Source organism: Echinops telfairi, unplaced genomic scaffold (assembly GCF_000313985.2).
Source record: "Echinops telfairi isolate 266 unplaced genomic scaffold, ASM31398v2 ScPeMD7_5;HRSCAF=22, whole genome shotgun sequence".
NCBI lineage: Eukaryota > Metazoa > Chordata > Mammalia > Afrosoricida > Tenrecidae > Echinops > Echinops telfairi.
Window position 1 is genome coordinate 17,279,916 of NW_022103901.1, and position 11,374 is coordinate 17,291,289.

At 53.8% G+C, this 11,374-nt stretch overlaps 1 protein-coding gene across 1 annotated transcript in view; it reads right to left on the reverse strand.

The window, feature by feature from the left end:
- The window catches only part of IL4R (interleukin 4 receptor), a 36,967-nt gene extending 26,087 nt beyond the window's left edge, over positions 1 to 10,880 (reverse strand). The window contains exon 1 of the mRNA XM_004706049.2: positions 10,800 to 10,880. The gene's annotated coding sequence lies outside the window, so the exon portion shown is untranslated. The remainder of the gene's footprint in view (positions 1 to 10,799) is intronic.
- Positions 10,881 to 11,374: the final 494 nt, after the last annotated feature.

Below are 11,374 nucleotides of genomic sequence, written 5' to 3' on the forward strand. Positions count from 1 at the left end.
CTGGATTCACCAATCATTTGAATGTAATGAGAGAGAACGGTTATTATATATATAATCATTAGCATTAGTGTGTTGCACCATGAAGTGAAAAACATGGAAATCCTTCTGCGGTCTTCAAAAACAAAACTCACTGCTAACGAGTCAATGCTGACTCCCAGGAAGGCCCTGTGGGCTGCAGAAATGGTAACTGTTGACCGGAGTAGAAAGTCCAGTCTTTCTCCACTGGAGCTGCTGGTGGTTTCAAACTGCTGGCCATGAGGATCGCAGCCCAATGCATAACCACTATACCACCAGATCTCACTGAAGGCAGGACAGGGGCCGCCTTAATCTTGCTCTTTCGTGATGGAGTTTTCACCCAACAGAGGAAAATAAAGTCCCAGAGAGGACAAGTGCCAAGGTCAAGGGCTGGGGGTTGGAACCTGAGAGTGGAAGCCTGCATCGGGAAGAGCATGGAAAGGCCCAGAAAGTACCGCAGCCTGTGGGAAATACCAGGACTCACGCTCAAGTTTCTCACAGGAGGACTGTGAATGGGAGGTGTCTCAGCCAAGTGGGGTGAGCAGGCCACCTGCTCACTCCTCCTTGCTCCTGGCGGTAAGCCCGTTCGCAGGAAGCAGACTGGCCTGATTTGTAGACAGGATGCAGCCAACTCTGTGACAAGTAACACAAGGACAGGAAGCCAGGGACAGAAGGGAGGGGCTGAGTGGCTCGCTGACTACTGGAACTCTGGTCCTGAGCTGGCCCGGAGCTTCCTGGGGACAGCTTGGCGGTCTGGCAGGGAGCCAGGGCCGCATTTCTCCCGGGGCAGCAGCCTTCCCAGAACTGTGCCTGGCCTTCCCAGAACCTGCCACCGCGTCAGCAGCCCCACCCGGGCCTGGGAGGCAGCCGGGTCAACGCTCCACCCCACCCCTCATTCCCCCTACATGGCTCCCCGCCTCCCTCCCCAGCCAGGGCAGGAGACATGGGGGTGGCAGCTGAGTCAAAAGCCTCAACCCTCAGAGTCCCAGGCTCCCTGCACACTTACTGTGTGCTTCAGGCTTCACACACACACCTGCCTGCCCACCTGCCCTGCCCTCTGGATTCGTATTGCAGGTGTTATCTGAGCATCTACTATGGCAGTAAGCCAGGTCATTTATTCACTCATTCATTCCACTCCTCCTCCTTCTAACAAGAGTGAGACAGGAAGTCACTGGGAGGTTCTGAGAAGTGGCATAACCAGACGTTTTAGAGTTCTCTGGTGGTGGTCTGATGGGTGGCCTTGGGGTCAAAGGCAGAAGCTAGAACTAACCACAGGACCACGCACATGGGAGCAGACCAAGACCAGGGTTGGAGTGGGCTGGAGCTGACAGAAGGACGTGACAGAGGAGGTAAGAGAAAGCGAGGAAGGATGTGAGTCAAGATTGACCGTAGGCCTTGGCCTTCACTGCTGGAAGAGGAGGAGGAGGAGGCCCCAGCCACAAAATAGCCCGTTGCCCGGGGTGACGCACCCAGGGTGGAGGGTGAGGGCAAAGAGGTCAGAAGGGGCCTGGTAGCCAAGCCATCCACCAGGTGTGGGGAGAAAGTCTGGCTCCATCCCAAAGACAGGGGTCTTTCTAAAAGATCACCGGCTTGTGAGGCTCAAAGAGAGGCTCTGGAACCTGCCTATGGAGAGTAAGTGGCAGGACGAGGATTTGAACCAGCCATGGCCGTGGCATCTACAGTGCAGCCCTCTAAACAGCCCGCTCCTTTCAGACACCTCGCTGCTCATTCCTCCGAGCAATTCCAGGGCAAACATGTCGCCTGCATGGAGGGGAGCCCAGGAAGTGGCAGAGAGCCATGGTCACACCTGGATGTTGGCCCAGGCCCAGAAAGTACCTTAGCCTGTGGGAAATAACACGACTCACTGATCACAAATGACCAGACTTTGCCCTTGTATGATATCAGGGTTCCCTGTTCTGTTTACAGACAAACATGGGCTAAGGAGAGGCGGTTTCCTTCCCACCCCTCTGGTTCCTGGCATGGGCAGGGTCACAGAGCCGACCACCCTGTGGGTACCAACCCCAGAGCACCGGCGCATGGAAGGTCACTCTGGGCCCCACCTTGACTGGCTGGGCAACCTGTCTGGGCCTCACTCTTCTCATCTGTGCAATGGTGCATTTCACAGGGTTCTATGGGACCTCTTGCCTTGCTGGGCAGTCGCAAGGAGGCAAAGACCCAACACAGAGTGAGGAAGGCCAGCCTGGGTGTGAGCAGAGTTCCCCTGGGGTCAGAGGTAGGCCTGGGGGCGTGGGTGCTGTTTGGCTTCATGACTGGGGAACACACATGTGAAAATTCACGCGGCTGTACACTTGCCGGTGCACTCTCTGGCAAAACCAAGAAAAACCCAAACTCACTGCCATCGAGTTGATGGTGACTCACAGAATGGCCCCTGTGAGTTTCCGAGACAGTAACGCTTTACAGGAAGTGAAAGTCCCATTTCTCTCCCAAGGAGCAGTTGGTGGTTTTGAACTCTGACAACAGGGCTCTAAAAAAGTTCATGGAAAAAAGTCCTTATTTTTAAATTGCATTCACCCACAAATTTCTTTGATGCTCCCTCATGGGCTACATGTCAATAATTTTTTTAAGTGTTTAAGTAAAAATAATGGTGGAGAGAGAAGGGAAAAGGCAAGTGGGAAATCTGGGAGTTGTCAGCAAAGACCTTCAGAATGACCAGTTCCCAAGACCAGCAGGGGCCCACAGGTCCATCAGTCCACCCTGATGGCATCTCTGGCTCCCCTCGTCTCCAGCTCACAGCTAACCTCCACTATCCAGGAGGAGACACACTGGAATCTAAGATCAACTAAGAGGACACATGACGGAAGTGAAGGGGGAAGGGACAAGTGGAAGTACAGGCCGCGGGCTAGAGGGACAGCCACCACTCCACTCTTGTTGCTTGTTGTCAAGTGAGAAGAAACCAGAAATCTACATTTCCCTATGCATCAAAAAGCTCCCTGTGGCCTTAAAAGCCCCCACGTGGGGCCCAGTTTGGCTTTCGGTCACCAGCTGGCATCTTCTTAGGGGGAGGTGGGTGTGGAGGGCAGGGGAAGAACCACCTGGAGGTCCCAAAGGGAGGAACAGGGCAATAGATGAGACCCCACCTCTAGCTCAAGAAGTAACGCCCTCAAACTGGAAGTGAAAGTCTGCCCTTTCCACACCTTCACTCCTCCCGTCCCTCACGACCTCTGGGGTGTAGGTGCCTAGAGAGATGAGAACGGAGCTGGGCTGGCGATGCCCCCATCACCTGCTCTTGTGGGGCTGGGCAGCATCAAGTCGTCAGTAAGAGCAGGAGTTGTCCTGGGGGTGGGGCTGGGGGTGGGAAGGCATAAAGCCCTGCCTTTCCAAACCCAGCTCTCTCCCACCTTCTGTGTGGGCTGTTTCCTTAAAGGCCTTCTGCCTCACAGCGTCCCCTCCAACGTCACCCTGCCTCTGGCTGCCCCTCGTGACACGGCTGGCCAGACCCTGCTCCTTTCCAAACTCTACCCACAGCGCTGCCTGTGCCTCTGTCCCAACATCCTTTCCTCTTCCTTCCTAGTCAACGGCACCTGGCACTTCCCTCTTGTTTCACTGACAGCTTCTCAGGGCAGGCCCTGTGCCTGGTCGGTTGTGTCTTATTCCCAAAGGAGGGGCAGGCAGCAGACAGCTGTCAAACCAGCTTCTTCACCACCTTCGTCCCTCCATGGCTCTTTCCTCGTCTTCTGGGACACAGCCAGTTCCTTTTCACAGCTAGTGTGTTTGCCGGGGAGTGTGCAAGACCTTGCATATTTACTATCCTACTGATTTTCATGAGAACCCTGAGAGAAAAGTAAGGCAGGCCAGGGTCCATTTTCCGGAGGTGGAAGTTGAGACCCAAACACCAAAGAATGACTTGCCCACAGCTACTGAACAAGCAGGTGGCACAGCCGAGACCAAAATGCAAGTGCAATTATTTCTGTTTGTTTGTTTGAAACACCTAGCTGGCTGTCAGACTGGGTCCAAAAGAAGTCTTCCATTTAGGGTTGAATAAAATAAGATAACTTAAACTCACTGCCAGGAAGTCAGTTTTGCTTCATAATGACCATGTAGGGCAGGGGAGGCCTGCCCCTGTGGGTTTCTGAGAGTGCGTATCTTTATGGGAAGAGAAAGCCTTATCTTTTTCCTGCGTCAGATACTGAAGGCCTGATGAATGGAAGTAGAACGTTGTTGGAGATGGGGCGGGAGGTCGTTCCAAATGTGACTGAGGAGGAGCTGCTTGCTCAGTGGGGAGCCTTCAAGACCTCCATTTGCTGCTGGGGCACAACGCAAGGTAAGGAGAAAGAGCTGCGAAAATCTCCTGCTGATCAGAACCTGGAATGTGCCAAGTATGAATCTAGGAAAATTGGAAGTTGTCAAAAATGAAATGGAAAGTCCAGAGTGCTCCTTAGAAGCAAGGTACCTACTTTGAACAGATCAGGAGTGACCAGTCCCTGGAGAAGGACATTGTGCTTGGTAGAGTGGAGGGGCAGCAAAAAAGAGGAAGGCCTTCCACGAGATGGACGGACACCATGGCTGCAACAATGGGCATAAGAAACCATCGGGAGGACGGTGCAGAACCAGGCGGTGTTTCAGTCTGGTGTGCACGGGGTCGGTGTTTCAGTCTGGTGTGCACGGGGTCGCTAAGTACATATTCAAGAGCAATGTTCTTTTAAAATGACCCAATAATGCTACTAAGAAAAGGGCAATAAATTCTCCATCATTGAAAGCATTAAGAGTCACACGCACTGACTTTAGAAATAAATACGAAGATAACATTTGACAATTGCATCAGCTTCAAAAAAAATTTTTACAGCATGTGATATTTTTAAATAACTCTTAGGGTCAAAGAGAAATTACAAGATATTTTTTAAAACCCCTGAATCAACCCCCCTGCTCTCCCGTCTATTTTGATTCACAGCAATCCTACATAAGGGTTCCACGACTGCAAATCTTTACGGGGGCAGGCAGCCTCCTGTTTCTCCCACAGAGGTGCTTGTGGTTTGCAGACAGTGCTTACCTGGCAATGCCACCAGGCTCCTTACACATTACTTTAGCATTGAAAAATGACAATAAGCCATACTATATGAGAACAAAAACAAAAACACACAATACCCATCATTTCCTGAATAGACGGGAAAAGGAAAAGAATAGCCCCGAACAAGGAATTTCAGAAACTTGGATTAACAGCCAATGATGTGAAAGAGAGGTTTTAGCTGGTAAGTTCAGGAAGGGCCCACCTGGGATGTGGTTTCTACAAAAAAAAAAAATTCAGGTTGTATCAGTGCAGGTGCAGGCTCCAGATCAGAGGAGGTGATTGTCTCCCTCCTCTCTGGCAGGGCAGCAGTCCTGAGAGAGGCAATGGACTCAAGGTGGGACGTTAGCTCGTTTGGATCATGCCCAGAGCCAGACACACTTGCTATTGCCTGGGTCAGGAAGAGGGAGCAATAGGACCGAGGCGATGCAGTATTGCAGAGAGAGAGAAAGACTGGGCTGGGGTTGCAGACCCATCTCTCAGCATCACAGGTGACTGCTACCAGAAAGTGGACACTCCTACAAAGCTCATTTGACTAAAGGTCAGAGAGGATATTCCCCCCACCAGAGAAGCCCAGCGGTGGAGCTGTGGTTTCTGGAGGGGGCGGGTACTGATTGGGATGTTGTGGCTGTGAGGACTTGGCGAAGCGCCCAGCCCAGCCAGGATGTGTCTGTCTTCCGGAGAAGTTTCCTTTCCTCTTTTGAAAAAGCAAGACCCTTCTCGCTGCTTCCAGAAGAACCTCAGGCCTCCAAGATGGTGCTCTGGGACCATGCTCTTTAAACCCTAGTCCCTGGGCTTCCTGGTCAGCGGCCCTGAGTTTGAATCTGGAGTCTGTCACTCAAAAGCTGTGCCACCCAGGCAAGCCTCTGCCCGTGTCTACTTTCTTGCTCAGTGAAATGCATGGGCATCCGCTGGCATGGAATTGCACTTCCATGAAAACTCATTCCTCCTCCTTCCTCACTCTGCCACCATTGGGTTCATCAATAAAATGGGTTTGGAAGAACCAAGCCTGGCCACATTCACCAGGTTGCTGGGAAGATGGCTGGCAGGGGGTGATGTGCGCACAAGCAGGGAGAGAAGGCATCTCAGAGCTGGAGGTGAGCCATTGGGCATGTAAGCATAGTCCCCGGCACATGGTGAAGCTCCTTTGATGTGTATTCAGGGCAGTAGCTGTCCACAGTGGGCCCAGCTGGGGACTCCAAAGGTGCCAAGTTTGGAGCTGCATGCGATCACTTTCACTTGTGTGACCCAGGACCTCCCTGTGCTTCCCGTTCTTCATACATAAAACCTGGATAAGAGTGACTCCTACCTCATGGGAGCATTAGATGGGCCAATGAGATGGTGTCGGCATCCGGCTCCCATATACCCCCTGCTGTGTGCTCCTCACTGAACCCTGTCCAACCGCACTGGCTGCAGGTCACATGCACACCACGCTTGTTCCCAGTTCTGGCCCTCTGCACTGGCTCTCCCCTCACCTGGGCCGCTCTTCTCCCGTCCACCCCACAAGCTTGTGACTTTAGGCTTCAGCTCAAAAGTCACCTCCCAAGACTCCCCACTCTCCCCGACTGGAGGGTCAGGTGCACGGCAGCCCTGGCTGCTGGGAGGTGCCCCAGGGACTGTGGGCTGGCACACTGCTGAGTGTAAGCCTCGAGCCCGGGGCTCCCAAGGTAAGACAAGACAACACAACACAGCACTTGTTCCTGGCCCTGTAAGCTGCTTGGACTTCTCCTCTTCCAAACTGTCAGCACCACCCCTTCCCCTCCCCAAGACCTACTTCCTCCCTCTCTGCAGGACTCAGATGTGGGCCCAGCTGCAAAGACCCTTGGTCTGTTAAGCAACACTAGACAGTGAGGAAGCACTGGAGGGGAAGGGGAGGGGTGATTGTGCGGAAGCAAGAATGAGTCAGTGGAGGCCAGACCTGAAACTTCAGAGGCTCGCCACTTCTTGGAAGGAAAAGGATGTCCACCTAGAGACAGAAAGTGCTCTCCGAGCAGCAGGGGAAGCTCCAGCAGGGCTTGGGAGCGGGGTCTCAGGGTGGACTATATTCAGATCCCCAGGGCCTCCTTGGAGAAGCTTCCTGGGCTCAGCCCACCCCACTTCTCCGCAACTCAACACCCCCTGGCAGGAGACTCCCTCGAAGGGGCTGGTGGTTTTGAACTTCTGACTCTGCAGATCAAAGCCCAATGCAGACCCACTCTACCTGGGCTCCTTTTCCCCACGGACAAGGCGTCTGTAAAAATGACCTCTGGGAGAGGGAGGGGGAAAATGAGGAGCTGATACCAAGGGCTCAAGTAGAAAGAAAATGTTTTGAGAACGATGAAGGCAACAAATGTACAAATGTGCTTGACACCATGGATGGATGGATGAATTGTGATAAGAGTTGTACGAGCTCCCAATAAAATGATTTTTTTAAAAAAATGACCTCATGAAGCCACCCTTAGATACCCCGATTCTTCACAGAAGCAAACCGACGTCCACCAAGGTCCACTAGGTCCCAGACTTAGAAACCAGCAAGCCTAGGTGGGAGGTGGGGCTCGCTCTCTCTCTAAGCCTGGGGCCTTCTCTCTGCTCGGGGAACCAGATGTTGGATCCCTGGGATCTGCAGCCCCCTCAAAACCCCTGCCATGGTGCTCTCCCACACCCCCACCCCCACCCCCTGGCAGGAGCAAGTCCAGCCCTGCCAAGGGAAGCCTGCCACATGTGGCCAGCCATGTCTCCACTCTGCCCACCCACGGACTGCTGGGAACCATGGACCCTTCTGGATCACTCCAAGAAACCGACCCAGAGAGAAGGAACTCAAGCCGGGAAGGAAAGTGGGCTCATACCCGTCCCTCGGTTCCCAGATGCGGGACCTTAGGCACGGTCGCTGCACACCACTCTGGGCCTCAGCTTCCCCACCTGAAAAATGGGAAGAGGGAAGCCCATCCAATGGAGTTTCATGGCAGCATCAATAAGTACCCATGTATCAAACACTTTGTGCTGACTCCCCACATACTGCTGGGTCTGCTGGAGAAACAGGTACTCATGCCATCCTGGCCCCAGCAAGAAAGAGGAAGATGCACCAGATACAATCGACTTGACCATATCGATGATTGTGAGGTTGGCGCAGGGTGGGGTAAGGTTAGGGTCTATTGTGCATACACATGGTTGCAATGAGTTAGCACGGACTCGATGGCACCTAATCACCACCACCACCTCGTGGTGCAAATGGTTAAGATGCTCGGCTGCTAACCAAAACACTGGAGGTTTGAGCCCTTCATATTCCAGAGGCTCCTAACAGTCCTAGGCTCCATTGACAATCCTAGGGGACACAGTCCTGTTGACACACATGGGGTTGGCCAGGCATCAGAACCCACCCAATGGACAACTAACTGGCCGTTGTTTCAAAACCCTATAAAGCGGTCCCTATAATTATTCCTCAGGGGCCCTGGTGGTAGTCATCCATCGGGTTGCCAACTACAAGGTCAGCAGTTCAAAACCACTGTCCACTACACAGGAAACGATGGGCCTTTCTACTCCCCAAAAGAATGACAGTCTCAGAAGCTCACAGGGGCAGTTCTACCCTGTCCTATGACATCTCCATAAGTCACCGTCAACTCGATAGCCGAGTGTGAGCAAAGGGACAATGATTCCTATTTCCCAGCGGGTGAGACTGAGGTCCAGAGAAGCTCAGGATTTGCCTCAGGCCACATGCCAGTCAGTAGCAAAACCAACATTGGAACCTGAGCAGAAAGAATAGTCTAACATCTGTGTGTGTTAGGGACTGTGCTCCGTATCTTATAAAACATGAGGCCAAAGACAAAGTTTTGCAAATAAGAGATAGCAGAGGCCCAAGGAGAGCTTCTAGGTCCCAGCTCCAGAGATCCTAACCCCTCACTCTCTCCAAGCGGGGATTGGGAAAGGGTTTTCCTGCCTTGATGCTCCTTTCTAAAGTTGAGCAAGAGAGTTGTGCTGCCGGGGTAGGGGTGGGAGCCGGGTAGGGAGAGCTAGGCTTTCTGCAGCCCTGATATGGAGCTGCACAAAATACATCCATCACTGAGTCACCATCCGAAATGCGGAAATTGTCAGGTCACCCCAGACCTGCCCGTAAGGGGGGAACACTCACTAACAGCTCTGATCCCTACTGGTTCCCATAGCCTCCCTGCAAACTTGGCTACAGAGGAAGAGGGCAGGGCCCCAGGGATTTCCCTCGTGACTCTTCTGCATCCATTTGACTCCCATTTCATTGCCACCCTATAGGACAGAGCAGAGCTGCTCCTTAGGGTTTCCAAGGCTGTACATTTTGGCTGGACCTCATATTTCTCCTGCAGAGTGCCAGGTGGGTTTGAACTGCTGACCTTGCCATTAGCATTAAGAACCAACACTTTGTAGCATTGCAAAACCAACACTTAACCCACTGGCTTAGGCCCGAGGAAAACACATCAGCTTAGAGAATGAAATCCAGGATCTTCAGCAAGGCCCGTAGGTCTTTCAGAGACTGCCCAACCCACCCCTCTGCCTTCTCCTGCCCACTAAGCTCAGCATCCCCCACCCTCTCATTCCTCCAGCCTTCAGTGCATGACCACCCCACTTCTGAGGCAGGCCCTGGGGTCACACTCAGGGAAGACTTACTCACTGCCCTGCACCCTCCTCATCAATCCCCCATCTCCTCAGGGAGCAACAACTCCTTGAGGACAGTGGCACCCGTGAGTGGGGAGGGGGTGAAAAAAATCCATATTTTTGTTTTAAAATAAATACTAATAGCTCTCACTGCCCACTCATAGTGACCCTATAGGACAGGGTCGAACTGCCCCTGTGGGTTTCCAAGACTGTACTGTACCTTACAGGAGTAGAAATTCCCATCTTTCTCCCAAGAAGCAGGAAGTGATGTTGAACCGCTGACCTTGCAGTTAGCAGCCCAGTAAGTAACCTGCAAGAATCCTGTGAGCAGGGCAGTTCACACACAGAGCAGTGAGTGCTAGCGTCAGACTGCCCGTGTTTGGATCCTGCTCCAACGAAGAGGGGTGCCACTTTGGGAAAGTTACTTGACCTTGGCAGGATGGCCAGGATACACCTCATAATACCTAGAGCTAGGTGTGAGATTGAGCTCAGGAGTATTTCCACTATTCATACAAACACAGGTCAGTGAAGGACAGTCCCTGCGCGTTTCCGACCCCTGTGGGTTTCTGAGACTGTAACTCTTTATCGGCGTAGAAAGCCCCGTCTTTCTCCCGCTGCTGGTTTCGAACTTTGAACCTTCGGGTTAGCAGCCCAACGCGTAACCACTAAGCCACAGGAGCCCCTCCCGCAAAAGCAGCTCCCAGGAAATGAGCGCTACTTTGGAGGCCACCCAGTCTTGGGAGGAGGGCAGAGAGGGCCTGGCTCCCTCGGATCTGAACTCCAAGGCGGTCGGAACACTCCCAAACCTTGCTCTGCCGGCCCGCACCCACGTCCTGCCCCGGGCGGGGCGATTTCTCGCCCCCACCCCCGCGCCACGAGAAGTGGACTCCGCGGCCGGCCCGACACTTGCCTGTCTCCAAACTCGCGACGTCCCCAAAGCCCCCGAGTTCCCCTCTCCACGGCGTCTCGGGGACAGCACCAGTTTGGCGGATGTGCAGGGTGTCTGAGCACCCACAGGCAAGCCCTCCCCGGCTCCCAGTAGCCCCCCGGCGCGTGTCGGGGCGCTCCCCGGGTCCCCGCGCCCCCGGCGGAGCGAGCCCTTCCCAAACGCGCGCTGCGTACCAGCGCTGACCCCCGAGCCGCCCCTGCCCGTGGGTCCTACCTCTGAGCTCTACGTCCATTAGCCGTTCGTGCGCCGCGAGCGGAAAGTGGGGGGACCCCTTGCGCCCCAGCCTTCTTCTGAGCCGCGCGGGGCTTTCCTGGGCGCGGAGCGCCCCGCCCCGGGCCCCGCTGATTTGCATGTAGGCCCCGCCCCGAGCCTCGGCGATTTGCTTGCGGGCCAAACTGGGAGGCCAGCCAGCAAGTGCTAGCACTGTCGCCACCGCCCCCTGCAGTTCTAGCGGCCACTTCACGGTCAATCCCAACTCTCCAGGACCCTAGAGGACCAGGTAGAACAATTGCTCCATAGGGTTTCCTAGCTGGCAGCGTTCCCAGAGGAAGCTGCCTCATCGCCCTCCCACACAGCAGCTGGTAAACTGAAATCTCCCATCTTCCAGTAAGCTTCTGCCAAGGTCCTGCACCCATCGCCAGGGTTCCTTGACAACCTTGTAGTTAACAGCTAGTACAATCTGTCAACACACAAGCCACCACAGTAATTCCCATTCTTTTCCGTCGACATTTTACTATTTCAGGAGGTAGTTTATAAGCAAGAACCAATGGCTTTGAAGGAAAAAAATC